Source organism: Carassius gibelio, chromosome A17 (genome assembly GCF_023724105.1).
Source record: "Carassius gibelio isolate Cgi1373 ecotype wild population from Czech Republic chromosome A17, carGib1.2-hapl.c, whole genome shotgun sequence".
Taxonomy (NCBI): Eukaryota; Metazoa; Chordata; class Actinopteri; order Cypriniformes; family Cyprinidae; genus Carassius; species Carassius gibelio.
In genome coordinates, this window is record NC_068387.1 from 13651269 (window position 1) to 13658802 (window position 7534).

Genomic DNA, 7534 nt, shown 5'->3' on the forward strand with positions numbered 1-7534 from the left:
CACACACAGACACACAAATACATAGTATTTGCAGTGCTTGATGGGAAGGGCCAGAAGCTAAAAAATTCTTTTGGCACAATTTGTTAGGTTTTTTTGCAGAATCATTTTTTCACCAATAATTCTGCTGTTAAACATGATTATTTAAATGGCTGATAGCTTCAACAACAGCATATAAATTTACAAACTTGTAGTTGTTGTCAAAAATAAATTTCTCTATGAATAAAATAAATGGGAATTTTACTTCCAGTCTCTTCACACATGCCATTAGATTTTACAGTAAACTTATAATTATTATTTAAATAAATAAATATGTACACACATACAGTGCCCTCCATAAATATTGGAACAGTAAAGACAAAATTGCTTTCTCTGTTGTGGAGTCAAGACATTTGCAAATATAATTAAAAGATGAATATGCGACAACTACAGAATGCCACATTTTATTAGGTCTTTCGACACTTACATGTTTTACTAAATAAAAAGAACAGCAGTTTTAGAGTTCATCCCATTATTTGATGTGAGCATAAGTATTGGAACAGTTGAATTTAAGGCAGATGTAAAAGATAAATGTTTTTGTTGCAGAACCCTGCATTTCTTTGCCCTGATGAAGTCCTTGACTGAACTGGCAGGGTGTTTTTAGACATTGTCCTGATCTAATATGAAGGGCTTTCTAATGAGTTTGGTGGCATTTTCTTGACTATTGGTAGCCAAGATTATTTTATACCCTTCAAAATTCATTCTGCTACTGCCATCATACATTAAGTCATCATTAAAATGAAGAGGTCCTGTTCTGGAGAGAGCCATGCATGCCAATGCCATGACACCACCTCCACCAAGCTTTACAGATGAGGTTGTATGCTTAGGATCATGTTTTATTGTAGCTTAGGGAATGAACAGACTGTCTCTTAATTTCCCTCTAAACAAACACATGAATAAATAAATACGTACATATTTTTAACTCAAAGAGTTAATTTTCTGTAGCGAACAAACTGAAGCTTAGATTTCAAATCAAAGTAAGGCCATTTATATTTGATTATTTATATCCTTGTTTTATGTAAATGTACACACTGCAAGAGAAAAACGACACAAATATTTTTCAAACAGACCTTTTGAGATAAGTGAGAGTTTCATCCATTTATGGAGCCATTCTTTCTGTTTTCACATATTCTGTTTGGATCTGATACAGGCAAGATACAAGAAGTCCTGCAAGTTCCAGATGATACAGATAATCGCTTACAGACGCCAGCCAATTTGCTGTCCCGCCACACCAGAGCAAAGCACTAGAAATATGGACAAAAGAGTGACCCTTTGGCTGTGTCGCCCATCCATCCGAACCTGGTGGTGGGCTGGCCACCGTGGTAATTGCCTGCGAAGCAGTGTTTTGACAAGCCAGACGGGTGTAAGTCATCATTCTAGCAGCACGGTGATGAGGTGTCACCTGGAGAGAGCTGTTGAGAGCCCACATGTTTACATGCAACCAGGTGACCCAGTTTTGCCCTGCATCAGACCACTACTGCATCCTTCACATTGGTTTCACTTTTCTAGATCACACTTTGCTGATTATCACTTTGAATTGGTTGTCAGTGCTAAAGGCGTAAGATTCTTAGGAGTTTTAAAAATCTGTATAAAAACTTTTCAAAAAAGTGCAACATATTTATTTGTGTGTGGAATTTTTCATATCTGTTGACTCATGAAAGTTTCCACACTGGCACAAATATATGAAACACTTATTTTTATTTAAAATACTTTTAAAATTTGAAAATAAAAAGCTGATTGATATGCTACCCACATTAAAAAAATACTATAGTATTATTTCAATATTATATATTAAAATAGTATTTATAGTAAATAGTATAGTGTTTTTGAACTATACTATAGTAAAGTGTATTTATACTGTATATATTATAGTATTTACAACACTTTGTTCATGAATACAGCATACTGTAGTAACTATAGTGAACTGATAAAATTTAATGAATACTGTAATATACTTTAGTTTTTACTACAGTAAACTGTATTGTATTTTAGTATATTATACCCTAGGTGTAGAAAACTTATTAAAGTTTTGGGTAAAGTAATTTGTTTATATTAGAACCACAGCACTATAGAATTAACACAACAAATTAATTCAAGTACTTTATTATAGTATCTTTCAAAAACACTGTAGTATTTAGTATAATTTAGTATAGTATTTTTCATGTGGGTATGTTTGAAATATAATGTCCCTATATAAAAAAGTGAAATACCGCCACACATTTTTCTTTTTCCTCGCAGTGGAAAAACCATGTAATTGTAATGATGGCTGTTATTGCTTTTGGATGATATCACCTTCCCCCTCTCCCTTTGTTTCCTTTAAAGGATAAAGGTGTGACTGTTCCGGTGCAAGAGAAAATCATATTTTCATTAGCTGGCCTTTATCTGGGGAAAAAGCTAATGAATTGTGTATTGTGTAAGATGGTTTAATCTGCAGGTGTTCTATCATTATTTGCAGTGTGGTTCCACTGAGACAGCAGTAATCCATTAAGAAGGGGGCTGATCCTGCGAGGGGTTTGATGAAGCTGAAGCTCCTCTACCCCATGCAGAAGGGCATTTAGTGCTGCCGGCCCCACTGCTAGCGTACAGGGATATATCACCTGCGTACTCACTGTTTCACCAGAGGTCTCCATTCCTCTGCTTTCCAAACAGTCTTCATAAGGCATACTCACTTTTTTGTCCACTCAAAATGTAATAGAGAATAAAATTTTATAATACTTCAAAAAGCTTTACTGACTATGTTTCTTCCAGGGTTTCTGCGTTTCTTAATTTGGCCTTAACTTAGAGCGAATATATATTCAGTTATAAAGTCATGGCATTTAATGGTACATGGACTGGAAAAAAATTATATATTCATCTGTGTTTTTGTTTTGTTTTCCAATATCTAGACCTATCTAAACATCTTAAAATCATGATACATTTACTTGAGATGCAAAATGAACTTTTAAAATCTTGTTTTCTGAGGAACTGAACTAAATTAAGTGAGTTTATGCTTACAAGAAGAACAAACATCTGTCAATGTGAATGGGGAAAACTTGTTTTCCATTTAAAATAAGCTGAGCCCATTGGCAGATATTTGAAATTTTAATCATAAACTATTTTTATGAAACAAGCCTTCTTATGTTATTTTGCTTCTCAACTACATGTATCTTGATTTAAGAATCTTCTTTGGAAAACAAGACAAATAATTATTTGCAGTGTGATCAGAAGTTGCAGTAAAAGTTATATTCTCTTTTATTTTATTTATTTATTTATTTATTGGAAAAATGACTAAAAATGTAATTGAGATTAATTGGAAGTTCTATTTCCAAACGTTGAAGCACTGCTAATACAAGACATTTATGTTTAGCTCTAAACATATCTGGTCTCTGACCAAATTGATGTATTGTGTTCCATTCAATTTATTCCTCAAATTTTCTTTGCTTGGTCTCAAAGAAGTCTTAAGTCTTAACTTTACCTTGATAAAACCTGCAAAAACCCCATTCTACTCTGTATGACTTCATTAGAAGTTTACACTAGCATGCATAATGGGATTATCATGCAAGCTATAAGTGCATCATGTAAGCCTGCTGCTTATTATTCATCATCAGGTTATTCATGCTATTTCCCATCCTTCTTCTGTTTTGCATTTCCTTTCTTCCCTCTTCATCTTCTCCCGTTCTTTCTGGCAGACGTAATATCAGCTAGAGGAGTGCTCTGTTTCATGTCCTGAAGAAAGGCTTAGCTTATATTTGATTGAGGTCTCTCCCCTCTCATACGAGTACTGTGTTTGCAGATCCAGCGCCAGAGAAGCAGATGCAAAGGCCTTTGATGGCAGCAAATAATAAAATGTATAATTTGCGTTTGCAGTTTCTTCTCCACTGTATCAGGCGCACAGATGCTGCACAGTTTTATTTGTCAAAAATCATATGGACTGTGTTTGTCATCCAAATTTGAAGAGAAAATAAATCAAGCCACGTTCCACAATGTTATCTTGTTTTAGCTGTGAACATCCACCATAAGCACAAACTTGATTTTTTTTTTTTTTCGTTTTACAATTCATCTGTCGGTCACCCCTTCATCTCTCAATTGAGTAAGACTGTTTTTGTTTTGTGACTGTTGTATTGTTGTCATATAGGTATTGCCTAGAGGCAATGAAAAAAATAAGTTAAATTTTCCTGGGCAATGTTACACTGTAGTCGTATTTCTGTGGTGTTTACTTCCACTCGAAAATCCCTTCGCATGAGAGGAACATAGCACTTGAATCATTTGCAGAAAGTAGTATGGCTCTGTATATTACTTTCGAATGTTATAATAAATTAATAACAATAATTATTATAAAATAATAATAATAATAATAATTACGTGTTTCTTGCCTATTCAAAATGGTTTGTAACTGCTGTGAATTGAATTCAATCTTAAACTGAATCTTATACAAAGCTATCCATCTTGTTTATGGGAAGGGGCATCTATCGTAAAGACCTTGACCTATGAACTCTGGCCTGTTATAATTATGGTCCAGTGTGCTCCATCCAGGGCCCGATCCCATTTCTAGCTTTTTTTTTTGTTTGTTGCCAATTTACTTGACTCTATTTCAATGGCCCTGTCCACTTTTATAGGAGCTATTACTACTGAAAGATTAGTTTTCATGTGCCTGATGACATGAGACTTTAGTAAGTTGTTGGTATAAAATACTATTTGACACTGAATATTTTTCTTCTTTCACTATCAAATCGAGAGTAAGTGGAGTACAGCGACTGGACACAGGCACTCTTGAAACAAAATGGATTTCTGTTCAAAGAGACATTTGTGGGCATTTCATCATTATAATTGTATTATTATCATGAACTAATAAAGGTTAGTTTTAGTCATAGTGCTTTTAAAGCCCAAATGAGTATTTGTTTTAGTAAGATAATTGAACATTTCCTTATATTGAAAATTGTGTTTACATTGGGTACATGTTGTAGCCCTATATATTCTGTTTGCACTGGCATTAATGTGTAACAGTTTACTTTTTTTAAATACATGTTTATTGAATTATTATGTGTATCTCTAGTCTAATGGCTTATAAATAACTCTAAATCAACTCACAACGACACACCAGATAAATTTCATGAAATTTTCTTTCACTTATTATCTGTGTATATCTGATTCTCTCTTTCTCTCTCTCTCTCTCTCTCTCTCTCTCTCTCTCTTTCTCTCTCACATGATCTCTTTCCTAATCATTATTGCTACGAAATCATTCTTTAAATTACCCAGCTTAATTTAAAGAGTTAACTGCTGCTACGTTATTAAGCAGCAAAGGTCAGACTTGTTTCTAAAGGATTATCCTTGTTAAGTAGTCGGAAAACACGAAATATTTCTAATCTTATGTTATTTGCCGCTTGGCTGGTTAAAAGCTACTTTAAGCCATATAAAATTAAAACAGGGCATTCCCTCAGCTGCAGTCACTGTATTTGGAGGAAGAGGTGCAGAGCCAAAATATTGCAACAGAATTAAATGTCAAAAATCTTCTAAAGTTGTAGATATATTGTTCACACTGGGTGGTTTTGATTAATACATTTAATCTAAATCATGTGAAGGTTCCTCCTACTTTTATCCATAAAATGCAATAGGACACAAATCAGTTTTACTGCAGCTTGATAACAATTGGAAAATAATGCATTTTCCCAGCCAATAGATTGTCGCTTACACCCCTAACCAAAATCAATTCATCTGCCTTGAATTTATTAAAATCCCAGCCATAAATCTTCCCCAATGTTTGTTCATCTGCTTCTGCGATACATTTCTGTCACGTTTGTTCTGGTCTAATGTTTTCCCTGTCGCTCCTGCGAAAAATGGAAAAATCTATTTTGGACCAATTGACTAGTTAAAGAAGTGCGATCCTGTCGAGGTGCTGTAAATAGAATCGATAAAGGTGGCAGTGTGCGGTTAAGATAGCACTTTCCCCTTGAGTTTTTGATTAACCCATCCAACAGTGAACCTGACAGAAATATACCGGCATCGTGTACACGAGGTATTCCCCGAGGCCCTCTTTTTGTCTTTTCATGAAGCATTCTAGACATGTCTGAAAGAGATTTTATTGGCTTGTGTGTGTGCGCAAATGTGAACCTGTCCATGTATTTGTGAGTATAGTTTTCTTTTTTTCAACAAAGGTGGATTGGAGAGACCCACCTCAGGCCTAATAACTGCATTCTGTATATTTAGAAGTCATTTACACCATTCTATGTGACCAGATCTTTACCTGAGGCTATGAATTGATTAACCACGTTAAGAGTATGTTTCACAGCAGTTCCATTTAAAATATGATGCAAACCCCATCAGATGCTGTCAACATTCAGCTAACACTTTGGTAGTTACCATGTTATGCCAAGATTTTATATTGCAAAGAGATGGTCCTCAATCCATCTGTGCTCTCAGACTAATGATTTGGGTGTGCTTCAAATATGAGGATACAATATGCCTCATTGCTGCAGATAGTCCAATTTACTCTTGATCAATTACCCATTCTACACCAACAGGGTCAGTCGAGAGAAGCAGGGCTTTGTGATTTATTCTGGGTCTTAAAAAATACTTTGTTTGGATTGATTAACGTTAATTAATTATGCTAATTATATGGGACGAAAACAGATGTTTCGCCTTCAAAGACTTTAATTACAGGCTCTTGCTTTACCTAGAAAACAACATTTAGTGTAGTTTTAATAAAAATACATAAACCCATCATTTAAGAATTAGTCATATAAAACAATTTGCATTGCTTATGAAGCTAATGAAATAAAGAAATGGATGATGTCAGTATCATATTGGATAGCGGGCATTATTTATTGCTTTGCAATGATTTGTATCGTAAAAAGCACTATACAAATAAACTTGAATTTATTTATTTATTTATTTATTTATTTATTTATCTGATCTTTGCTTGTTCGTTTTCCCCTATTTTTAAAATTTGATTGTCTTTGCCATCATCTAACACAAGCCTGAAGTTAATTATTAAAAACACTGATAATTTAATAACACTGTTAATAGCACATTTTAATAATACTGTTAAGTTTAATCTACTATGTAGACCTCAAAGTAAATATAATGTTTTTTTCACTCTCCATTATAATGTTAAAATGTCTAAATTCCCTTATTACTTTCAAATCTATTTATTTTAGTGTTTTAGTGTTTTTTATTTATTTGAAAACTATGGTATGGTATGGTATTTTTACTATATTTGCCTATAAATGTTGACCATAAAGTTTAAATGATTATTGGCTTATCAGTTTCTCAGTATTGCTAAATGAATGTCATAATTCTGCTTAAATTTAATGGCAAAATTTTTATATTTTCTTTTGATCAATAGGCTTCCTAAGATACACAAACTCTGGATTCTCTCTTTTCCTTTGGTGTTGTGTGATAGGGCTGTCCTCTTTCTTCGACAGGGGCTGTCATCATAACGTGCCAATCATTCTGTTCTCTTGTCTGTCAGGCATTGATATGGTAATTCACCCTGACTGACTGCAATGATGACCAGTCCTCT